At 36.7% G+C, this 12,575-nt stretch overlaps 1 long non-coding RNA gene across 3 annotated transcripts; it reads left to right on the top strand.

Moving 5' to 3' along the window:
* Window positions 1–945: 945 nt before the first annotated feature.
* On the top strand, window positions 946–9,256 carry LOC103163237. 3 transcript variants are annotated; one of them, XR_003484796.2, is made up of 4 exons: window positions 946–997; window positions 2,146–2,219; window positions 4,771–4,913; window positions 8,795–9,256. It is a non-coding gene; the product is annotated as an uncharacterized LOC103163237 (long non-coding RNA). The 3 variants fall into 3 exon arrangements; XR_004769869.1 differs by lacking the exon at window positions 8,795–9,256 and adding an exon at window positions 6,163–6,223; XR_003484793.2 differs by lacking the exon at window positions 8,795–9,256 and adding an exon at window positions 6,049–6,107.
* Window positions 9,257–12,575: the final 3,319 nt, after the last annotated feature.

Here is a 12,575-nt window from a genome sequence, read left to right as displayed (position 1 = left end):
ATATTGAAGTCAACTTTACATATTTTCAGTTTACTCACAGGAGTCTTATTAAGCTAAAACAAGGTGAAATTTACAAATCAAAGACTGACTTCAGCATCAGAACAGAAGTTAATTATCTACACTTGTCTATCTCAATCCTCATACACCAGGTGTCTATCGGACTTTTGCTGCCTACCAAGTGTCCCTTTGTTCCAAAAGGTTTCTACTGTCTTATACTTAGCTGAAACTATATGGCTAGTCTTGCTCAATGGATTGCGTCGAGGAATTTAAAGTTTGACAAGTGCATCTGTTGCATTCTTTCTTTCCTTTTGTGCAAACTTAAAAGCATGTTCTCCTCTTCTACATCCTCAATAAGGGATCATCATTTCAACCTCAATCCCTGAAGGTCCATAAAAGAGTCACCCACACTTCTACAAGTACCATGCACAATCCTGAATGAGTTACAGTGTGAATTGAAAAGAAGTAATTCAGACAGTTGAACAGAAGCCAAATAACCTAGTCATCCACCCAAATTAAATTCTGGGAAAGTTTATGAATTTTACATGTTAATCCCATGAATGCAAAGTAGTTCATATAACTGATCACCAATAATTTTTATTTCAAACATATTCTTTGACACTTATTTACCATCAGATCAATGAAGTTAACACCCAGTCAAATATTCAAATTCATTGAAACATGTCTTCTTTTGATAGAATCTTTCATTTTCCTCAACGCAGTCACTCCCTTGAAAACTACATTAACAGTTTTGTCCTTTAATTTTCAATGCTTGCTTTCCCAATGAAACCTCTGATACAGGTGAATCTCATTGATGGGAGAAGTCCTTCTGTGTATATGTATGTCTCTCTTACTGGTTAATGATTAAAACACTGTTGGCCAATAGGGAAGTAAGTTAGGTGGGACTAGGAGAGAAGGAGGATTCTGGGAAATGTAGTAAAGTGGAGTTGCCATGTGATCCCTGGAAGAGAGGACACATGTTGCTGGTGATCTCAATAAGGTAAGTCTTTATAAAATACATAGATTAATAGTTATGGTTGCTACTTAAGAAACAGCAAATAAGAAATTCTAGTCATTGGCCAGCAGCATTGTAACTAAACTAAGACTCTGTGTGTTATTGGGGGCCCTAATGTGGCAGAGGAACTCAGACAGCTGGCAAAAAGTTATTGCTACAAATGGCACCCACGTGGTTTTTATGAACTTCCACATAATAACTTCACAAAAGCTCAAAAAGGGAGTTTAGAAGCAAACAAACACAGACAAGTACAACTTCTTGGTAGCAGAATTTTCTTACGTGGTCTCTGTTTTGCTAGAGACAAGCAGAGACTCGAGTGACTCCCTTAAGGGAGGTTTCCTGACTCAGCATAAGTGAAAAAAAAAAGTGCAGGGCTCTTTTAAGAGGCCCTGCTAACAATTGAATGGTGTGTATGAGACACCATTATTGCAATGGCAATAACCACATCTCCAAGCTGGCAGCATGCTCCTTGATGGCAGCATAGACCAAGGCAGTGAGCAAAGCCCTGAGTGCCGGTGATAAATGTCCTGCCGCCCTCTTGGAAAGACAGTGGCTAAAACAGCCAAGGTTTTGGTTTTAGCAATGTTGTTCAGGAGATAAAAGGCTCATAACCACAAAAAGAAAATGATGTACATTAAAGACAGATTCAGAGGTAAAAAATAAAACATCTAAAGGTATACAATATGTTTAAAAATATATGTAGGCTTGTGAGAGAAAAGAAACAGGATAAAGTAATGAAAAAATGAAGAAAGAAAGAAAGAAAGAAAGAAAGAAAGAAAGAAAGAAAGAAAGATGTCGGGTGGTGGTGTTACTTGCCTTTAATCCCAGAACTCCAGAAGCAGAGACAGGTGGATTTCCACAGAGAAACCCTGTCTCAGAAAAAAATAAAAAATAAAAAGATATAGAAAAATAAAATTCCAGGTAAAGGTGGAAAATACTCACAGAGTCTGGATACTATATGTTATAATTTTGACTTTAAATTGCCAAGGAAAGAGCTACAGCTGCTAAAATACATCTGATTATAGGTGCTGCTAAATTAATCCAGCTTATATACCTTAAAAATGCTTTGACTTTTAAATTTAAATATAAGAACAGGTTACTTGGGAAAAGAGTTTTTACTTATGTTTCCACAGAAAATTTAAAGCAATGGATTCCTTCCAGATTAATATGGTTTGATGAAGCAAGATGCCCTGAAACACTGTCACAGGTGATGCAACATCTAAAACAGCTAAGATGATACAGCCTTACAGACTACAAAATCAAGGACCTAGCCAGGTTTCTGTGTTTTTTCATGATCCTCATGGTATGGACATTGTCCCCAACCAGCAGGAAGCAGTTTGGCATGAACAACACCCAAATTCATGAATATTGTTTATAAATTTTTGTTTTTATTTAAATGGGGTTGGTTATAAATGGTAATGATCACAGTCAATCTCTTTTTAAAGGAAAAAAGGGCAATAGGATATGGAAACTAATAGTGTGCATTGGTATGGATTTTCATTTATTGGTACAACTTTAAGGTTAATTTTGTGATATGTATATTTCTCTTCTAGTTTAGGTATTGTGTTTATACAGACCTTTTAAATGTAATATATATTTAAATACCGACTCTATATAGTCAGGTATAATATTCAAAACTTACAGTTAAATTAGTTAGGTTTTCTAGATATACAGAGATGTATTTGAGATGAATACATATTCTTCAAGCCTTTCAAAGACCTGCAGAATACATGGCATTTTTAAATGGTTTAGGGTTTTTCATGGCAGTGAGACACAACTGCTCCTAGCACACCAATTAAATCAGAAAGGAGGATGGACATCGAAGAAACTCAAAATAGAGTTTACCTTCAACATGGCAAGATTAGCCATTCAGTCAAAAAACTGTTCTTGCCTGGACTGTTTGATAAACTGGACATGCAGGTCCCAGAGGAAAGTGACTGCTGAACTTACAAAACAAGAGAGTCCTGAAGGGTTCTTGCTTCATGAAAGAGTCTGCCAAACATTCTGCAGGACATAGAAAAATGACTGATGAACTGCCAATGCAGGCAGACAGTTTAAAATTTCTTGCTTTAAAATCTTTAAAATCTTGCTAAATGTTAATGGATTAAATATTGGAAATATAGTTTTTACTTGATAAATGTTTTGTTATATATTTTACCATGTTAATGTTAAAACCCTTTTTATTTAGACAGCAAAGAGGCAACGATGGGGGAAGTCCTTCTGTGTATATATTTGTCTTATTGATAAATAAAGCCCTGTTGGCCAATAGAGAAGAAAGATATCTGGGACTAGGAGACAGGGAGGATTCTGGGAAATGTAGTAAAGAAGAAAAGTATTTATAAAATACATAGATTAATGGTTATGGTTGATACTTAAGACAGAGCTGGCAAATAAGAAATCCTAGTCATTGGCCAGCAACATGGTAGCTAATATAAAACTTTGTGCTATTTGGGGGCCCTAACTTGGCGGTGGAACTCAGGTGGCTGGCAGAAAGAGTTATTGTTACTTCTCATCCAGCTGACTGTCCTCAGTTCACAGGCACTCCTGTACATTCCTTCTAGTTTCATATTCAGTACCTTGACCATTCTTCTATAAGTTGTCCTTTGTCTTCCTCATGTGTGACAAGGCAAGCGTGTATGTGCACGTTTGTGTGTGTACAAACTCTATCTATCTATCTATCTATCTATCTATCTATCTATCATCTGTCTAATAGGGAACAAGACTTTATCTTCTTTATTTCCTGAACAGCTTTATCTCTGATCCTTTTAGATCATCTTGAGATTTATCTTTGATACTTTCTTCCAATACCCCTTCTGACATTGTTTCTTGATTCATTCCAAGTAAATCTTAGTTAGCTCCTTATACTATTGAACCATTGTAGTCAAAGTTTCCAAGGATATTCATGTTGCTAAAGAAAATTCTATTTTCCCATTTCCTGGACATTTTTGCTCCCTGTACTTATTTCTAAAGCATCTCTGGAATTTAATTTTATTTATTCAACTTTATTTTTTTACTTAGTAAAAAAGTCCCTTACTTTGTAGCTTAGGCTGCCCCTGGATTTTGAAATCACCCAGATTTCACTGCCCAAGTGCAGCCATTAAAGACATATGTCAGTATACTCAGCTTCAAAAATTTAAGATGTCCTCCTGATATTTATTTCATGTATATTTAAAAGGTTCTTTATCCTCTCTGTCACCGATGATATCTCTGCCTGAATTTTCTTGCCTTCATCAGGTCATGGCTCATTTTGTTTTACCCTCAAAGTAAAAGTCAAAATATTACTTTTTGAAACCTAAGGAAACCATATAACTATTCTTCAAACTCTTCAATATGTCCATCTCCTTTTCAGAGTAGAGTACTTAATGTATGTACACTAAAAGGGCCCTGTGTCCTGGTCTCTAACTTTTCTTTCTTTTTTTTTTTAGCTTTTTATTTTGTATATATTTGAATTACAAACAAGATTGAATTACATGTCGATCTCAGTCCCCTTCTCTCTAACTTTTCTTTGATTCAATTGTTACTTTCTTCCACTACACTTCCTCTGATTTACTGGTGTGGATCTCCTGCTGTCTTCTCATTCCAGGAGAAACTTTCTAAAGGGCTTTCAGATCCCTCATCCTATTTTTACAGCATTCACTCACGGTATACACTCAAATCTCACTTGCTGGGATGTTTTGGAAGATTGTTTCCTTCAAAGCCTGTGTTTAGATCTAATTCTCCATGCAAGAATAAAACTTTCACATTTGCTTCAAAAATAGACTTTCATAAGTGCTCCATCCTTGGGAATATGCCTAAAGCCCCTATGAAGGCTTCTCAGAATTGCTACCCCATGAAGGCACATTGGAGTCACCATACAAGGACACACAGAAGGCCCTCTCCATGAAGGATAGGCCCTCATCAGGTATGAATCCTGCTTGTATTCCTTTTTTTTTTTTTTTACTTTTTAAAATTTGAATTAGAAACAGGATTGTTTTACATGGCAATCCCAGTTCCCTTCTTCCTCCAGTCCTCCCCTACCATGCCCCTGCTGCAACTAAAATCCTATCTATCTCATATCCTTTCTGCCCCCCTGGATGGTGAGGTGTTCCATAGGGTGTAATCAGAGTCTATTGTATCCTTTGGGATATGGACCTAGGCCCACTCCCGTGTGTCTTGGCTCAGGGGGTATTCCTCTATGTGGACTGGGCTCCCAAAGTCCACACCTATGCTAGGGATAAGTACTGAACTCCTACAGGAGGTCTCATAGATTTCAGAGGTTTCTGTACAGAAACTCATGTTCCTGCGGGGGTCCCATGCTGGTATTCCAGCTGTCAGTCTGGGGAGCAAGAGTTCCCTGATGTTCGGGTCAGCTGTTTCTGTGGGTTTCACCAGCCTGGTCTGGACCCCTTTGCTCTTCACTCGTCCTTCTCTGCATCTGGGTTCCAGATCAGTTCGGTGATTAGTTGTGGGTGTCTGTTTCTACTTCCACCAGCTGCTGGATGAAGGCTATAGGATGGCATACAAATTACTCATCGATCTCATTATCAGGGGAGGGGATTTAAGGTAGCTTTTCCTCTGTTGCTTACATTGTTAGCTGGTGTCATCTTTGTAGATCTCCAGACATTTCCCTAGTGCCTGATTTCTCTATAAACCTAAAATGTCTCCCTCTATTATGGTATCTACATTGTCATCATTTATTCTTCCCCTGACTCAACCTTTCTGCTCCCTCATGTCCTCTGCATCTCTCCTCTTCTCCCCTTCTCATTCTCCTAGCTCACTCCCCCCTCTTCCCAAACTCCCAATTTGTTCAGGGGATCTTGACCCTTTCCCCTTCTCCAGGGGAGGATATGGAGAAAGGGGACTACTTCTCCACTGCTGGTGGGAGTGCCAACTTGTACAGCCACTTTGGAAATCAGCATGGAGAGTCCTCAAGAAATTGGGGATTCATCTACCATAAGATCCAGCAACTCCACTCTTAGGCATATACCCAAAAGAAGCACATTCATACAACAAGGACATCTGTTCAACGATGCTCATAGCAGCACTATTTGTAATAGCCAGAACATGGAAGCAGCCTAGATGCCCCTCAACCGAAGAATGGATAGAGAAAATGTGGTACACAAGGGAGTACTACTCAGTGGAAAATATCAATAAAATCTTGAAATTTGCAGGCAAATGGATGGAACTAGAAGAAACTATTTTGAGCAAGGTAACCCAATCACAAAAAGACAAACATGGTATGTACTCACTCATGTGTGGATTTTAGACATAGAGTAAAGGATTACCAGCCTACAATCCACACTGCTAAAGAAGCTAGTAAACAAGTAGGACCCTAAGAGAGACATACCTGGTCCTGCTTGTATTCTTACAAATACAAAAAAAATACATTTTTCTTTATACATGAAAATCTAAAATATGTTGCTGAAGTAAGAAAGAGAGACTGTGATAGCTTCTAAGTCTTCAGTTAATATGTTCATTCTTTTGGTAATCTTATGAATTAGATACTATACATAACAGTGTTGATCAAAAACATACAAGACTATATTTCTTACACTGAGAAGGAAACACACAATATGTTACAAAGTAAGGAGTCATAATATTGTTCTCTTTTACCATTGTTTTTTAAGTTTATTGTAGTCTTTGATGGAGTTGAAGACAGATAGTTATGATTATAGTTTTCTTTATTTATTATAAAAGATAAGCTACATATAAGACTTTAGACTCACAAAGATAAGATAGATGGTAGAATATTTTCTTTAAATCTTGCTAAATGTTAATGGACTAAATATTCTTACTTTACAACTGTTTTTTATATATTTAACTATGTTAATGTTAAGACCCTTCTTTTTATTTAGACAGGAAAAAGGAGATGATGGGTGAGGTCCTTCTATGTATATGTTTATCTTATTGGTTGATAAATAAAGTACTAATGGCCAATAGGGAAGCAAGTTAAGGGGGACAAGGAGAGAAGGGGGATTCTTGGATGTGTCTGCAAGAAAACATGCCTGCCGCCAGTATCTGATAAGTTCTTATAAAATTTATAGGTTAGTAGTTATGGTTGATAATTAAGACTGAGCTAGCAAGTAAGAAATCCTAGTCATTGCCCAGCAGCATTGTACCTAAAATAAGTCTCTGTGTGTTATTTTGGGCACCCATTTTGTGGCGGGGCTTGGGCGGCTTGGTGGAAAGATTTATCGTTACATTGATATATTCAAATAAAGGAGACACAATGTCTTAAACAGTTTTCAAAGTTGGTCAACATTCTGATTTTCTTCTTTTCTCTATTAGTTCTTTGAGAATTTCACACAATGTGTTTAGATCATAGTTGTTACCACCACTCCCACGTACTCCCAACTCTTTCAAGATCCACTGCTGTTTGCCCTTCTCTAACTAACCAGCTTTGTATCCCCCCTTTTTTCAAGACCAAATTGTGCTGCCCAAAAGTTTTTGATGTGTGGTCTTCAACTGGAGCATGGTTGACTTACCAGTGGCTATGCTTTTAGAAAAACTGATACTGTGTCTCCCAGCAGCTAACAGTTATCAATAGCTCCACAGAGGGTGGAGGGCATTGTATGCCCAACTGCTCTCTTCACATTGGATTTTGGTTTTGCTCTGGTTTGCACAGGATTTGTGCATGTTGTTAGGACCACTGTGAGTTAAACTGACCCACTGTGTCCAGAAGATGATGTTTCCAATTGTCTTTCATTGCTTCTGGCTCTTATACTCTTTCTGCCCCCACTTCTTCAATGATCCCTGAGCCTTGAGAAGGAGAGATGAAGTACATTTTGATTTTTAAATGTTCAATACTGAGAACTCCAACTTGTACAATTACATAATACAAATGACAGAAGAATACTCAGAGCCATTCAAGAAATTGTTGGAAAATCTATCCTGATCGTAAGTCAGCAACTTCAATGGTATTTTGAAAGGTCAAACTTTTTTTTTTTTTAGTACAATTGAATCCAAATGTTTACAAATGTAATATACACTGAGGAATGGTGATATAAACATATTATGTTTGTTTTCTTTAATTAAACTGCTACATTTCTATAAAAGCAGAAAGTCTTGTATGTATAGCAAAAGCACTGCAAGTCCTAACACACAAGGGGAAAGTGTAAATGTAAGTAGTACGTTTGGAACCAGGGCAGACTTGAGGTTATACCATGTGACCTGTGGAAACAGTGCTAAAAGCACCTTGGATTCATTATGCACTTGATTTTGAATTAATTTTTGGTCATTTTGTACTCAGAAAACTTTTACTGTTTCCAAATTTTCATGACCCCACATTCATTTACATAACCCTATGTGGACCATGACCCACAATTTAAAAGCAAATGGCCTAGATTAATGCTGTGAATTTTGAGGATAGTTCCAGAATTCTCACAAATATATTTTTTGAATGTCAACATAAAGCTGTTTCTGAAATGCCAACACATCACATTTGAAAAATACAAATTCCCAAGTACATTTATGTTTTATTTTAAGATGTCTTGGAATTCTTAGGAGTAGAGATCAACTAAATTCATTCATGCTTTAAAAAATGTCTCCAGTTATATGTGATGGTTAGCCATGGATTTATAAGTTTGGGAATCCAGGGAGGCACTCAAGGATGGAAATGGATAACATAAACTTCTATAATGACAAAGAGTTACTCCCTATGATTCTTTCTCTTTCTTATGATTGGTTAGGATAAAGTAGCTAGAAGTTAGCTATTATTAATTTTAAGGTATGGTCTTGCAGGCATAAGGCACTGGATTCTGACTTAATTTTTGTTGTAACTTTTCTTTGATCTTATTTTTGCAGCCGCAGCCTCACTCTTCCTGAATTATCAGATACCAAGCATCCCGAAGTTCTTGCTCGTCCTAGACATGGATTTACATAATACCTATTTGGCTCAATTCTTCCTTCTTACCTTCTGGAATGTTTTCATGGACCACTTTGCCTAAAATCACTGTCTATACTTATGCTATATTTTCCTCATTGTTGTCTGATAATCACAGAATTTATCAGTCTGTTAATTGTTCCTTGTTCTCATTGCAAGTTCCATGTGATGCTAGGTTATTATTGTTTTTTTTTTCTCTATCCCAGGAATATATGAGTATTATATTATTGTTCATTTTGCTGAACAAACAGGTGATTGAATAAAGTATTGTATAAATTTCACATGCAAATTTTGAAAATCATATTAGACATGCATGCTAAAATAATTTAAAGAACTCTTGGCCATATAACTTCGTAATTACATTCACTAAATTTGTGCCTACAGTAATACGTGTTTTGTAAGATGAGCAACTTAGGACTCCTAATCTAGTCACAAATTTATTGTGTTTATAGTAAGGTAGACACAGAACTGGACAGATGATTCTGCACTAGAGGTTATTCTTGTTATCTTTTTAAAATTTTTGTTGAGTTTTATTTATGTAACTTTATTTTGTGGGTGTGAGTGATGTTGCCTGAGTATATGTATGTATACCCCATGCACACACAGTATCATACATGCATAGAGGCCAGAAGAGAAGAGAGTGTCATGGTCCCTGGAACTGGGGGGTTGTGAGCTACTGGGCAGGTGCTGGTAATAATGGAACTGAGTCCACTGGAAGAATAGTACTCTACACAGCTGAGCCATTTGTCAAGCTGTTGTTTTCCTGTTTTCTTTAGACGTAAAGCATAGACATTTCTAAATGATCTTTTGGAATGATTTTTGTACTTACAGAATAAACAACAAAGGCAGAAAGAAAATAACATTCTAACAATATTGTTAATTTTTTGCATTTATTTTACCTTTTACTGAATTTATTCTTTCATATATATATATTAATTTTGGCTATTATAATACTCTAGTTAGTCTCCCTTTCACTATTAACTTTCCCGTTTTGTTACAAGCCGCCTTTAAACATTCAGTTCTATCTATCTATCATCTATCTATCTATCTATCTATCTATCTATCTATCTATCTATCTCTATTCATTTATATATTTGTGTCCATTGAGATTACTCAGGGCCATCCCTATGATGGGGACTGTTTGTGAGACCTTAATAGTCTTCACAGTAAGAGATAAATGAAGACATAGACTGTTCCTCCCCCCAGAGTCCATCAGTATCCAGTAGTTTACCTGGAAGAAGAAAAGATTACACGAGTCTTTCCCTGATCACTTATAAGATATCCATAGGAAAAGGCCGGTGTGGAGCTGAGGTATCTATCCACAGTTAGTGGAAGTCATGACTGGACTGGCTGATGCATACAAGAAACAGTACCTCACTGTTCCTCTGTCTTCTGTTTCTTGCATTGTTTCTATTCCCTCCTCCATAGTGATCCCTGAGACTCAGAGAAGGTGACATAAACATCTTGTTCATGGCTTGATACTCAGCTATTACTTATCCATATGCTCCTTGAAGCATCTCTGCATTCGCTGCTGTTTGTTTCAAAGAGAAGATTTTATTTATCTAGGAGTATTACTTGCCCATGAGTGTAAGGGGCACTTTAGCACAATTAAAAGTTGCCTAAACAGTGGCAGAAAATTCTTTCCTGGGACCTAATACCTGGCAGCCATGCTTCTTTGACTGTGTTTATACTAATGGGTTTGAAGTTTCTCTTGTGGAGAGTGCCAGGCAAGTTTTATTGGTTATCCCCACATTACTCACAGTATTTTTGCATAGAGTGGTGCATCTTGCTTGGAAGATTAGTGTTAAAGGTATTAGTTAAAGGTATTAGTTAAAGATTGGTGTTAGGTGAAAGGTCAATGAGAAGGAAAAGCACACTAGGAGCTGAGTGAGTCAAGATCATTCAGACTCTTGTTTTGGGGGAGAAAACCTGTAGAGGATGTCTGTAACAATAAGAGCCCACCATCCACTTATGAACCAGGGTCTTTATAGGGCAGAAAGGGGGTAGGTTAAACCAACCGCCCCCCAGCTTCAGTTGTTCAGTTGGCCCTTGCTAGGAAAACCCGTCAGATATCAGGTAAGGAAAAGTGATAACAAGCATCTTTATGGGCTGGCCATTCCTTGGACTCCTTAGGTCAGGAGAGGCAAGAATCTAGAGATTCATACATGGTCCAGGTAAGGCAGCCTTCCCAGTACCTCTTGGAAGTATTGAGGCTAGCCAGAGGGAAGAAGCTTTTTTGTTCAGTTCTAGCTTGATTTCCTTATGTAAGTTTTCTATTTTGTTTCATCATGGCCATGTATGAGTTTTATCAAAACTGTAATGCTCTGAAAAGTAGAAGGGAGGAATCAAACTTGTTTTAACATATCAAAGATTTAAATTCTTACAGTGAGAATATGCATTTTATAACTATAGTATTGCTGCATGACATGAAAAAATGAATGCATACGTGTATGTGCATATAAACTAAAATATTCATGAGGTATATATGCATACATATGTAATAAGTTCATTAAAATCTCAGATATACAAATTTGAGGCTTCTAATGTTTATGGTGAACATATACTTCAAGGTTTTAGATTCACTAAGTGTATGAAGCTGTATTCAAAGACACTATTTCTATTTCTTCAGGTTATGCATAACTCAATCAATTTTTGAGCTAGGAAGTACATTTGTGTTGTAATATTGACTGTAACAAATTGGCTTTGGATCAAAGGACTTAACATCTCATCATCCTAAAGCCAGTAAGTGGTAGAAAGTCCTTTCCCTAGCACTACAAAACCCACTTACATTGAGAAAATTATATGATACAGAAAAACATTTTCCCCTAAAGTTTTAGATAACACAGTGGGCACAGAAATTCCATCAATTTGGTTTCTTCATTCAAGTAAGTCTGTAATATCTTTTCTCTGCCAATCTTTTGTATAAGCCTCAAATTCTATTACTCCTTCTGATTCAAAATGAGATATCAATACTTGATTGTCCAGCAAGATTATGAAATTGTCAAACAGTAAACAAAACAAAAGAGAATAATATTTGAAAATACACAAGTGTCGGCATTTCTATATACTGTTACAGAAATCTTCATACTATTCAGACCAAGTTATTACTACAATAAAAAAATATATAGCATTGCTGTTTGTAGTAAGACTTAAATAGGTTAAAGCAAATCAGTCTAGATATAATTTGAGCATTTTAAAATTGATTTTGTAGTGAGAATATATACGACTTAAGATTTCTGTTTCATCCTGGTAGCAATAATGAATGAAATGTTTGACTAAGAATGTTAAGACTTTTATATTCTAACTGTGAGACTATTCCATCTTTACATTGAGCACTAAGTGTGACCCACATTTTTTTTTCTGTCATAGTAATTACTTCTAGGCCCTTAGCTCTGCCTTTCTTTGGCATCTACTTAGAAGGGTAGGGATTTTACCTCTTCCGTGAATGACAATAGTCTGGATGGGAGGGCATGAGGAAACTGGAAGGTAGTAAACTTATGTAAAAATCTCCTTTTCCTCCATCCCAACAGCTGTCACTCACTGGATATTCCCAACAGGCCAATTCTGAGAACAAGAGCCTTGTCTGTTTGCTTGTCATCTTCATAGAGACCTCCCAGCAGGCAGGGTGACAAGACTATCTACCTGGTATATTTAAGATTGAGAATACATGGAAACAAGAATAGCATTATGCAAATTAATGAG

The sequence above is a fragment of the Cricetulus griseus genome, chromosome 4, assembly GCF_003668045.3.
Source record: "Cricetulus griseus strain 17A/GY chromosome 4, alternate assembly CriGri-PICRH-1.0, whole genome shotgun sequence".
NCBI lineage: Eukaryota > Metazoa > Chordata > Mammalia > Rodentia > Cricetidae > Cricetulus > Cricetulus griseus.
Note: the sequence above shows the minus strand (reverse complement) of the source record. Positions and strands in the feature narration are given on the sequence as shown.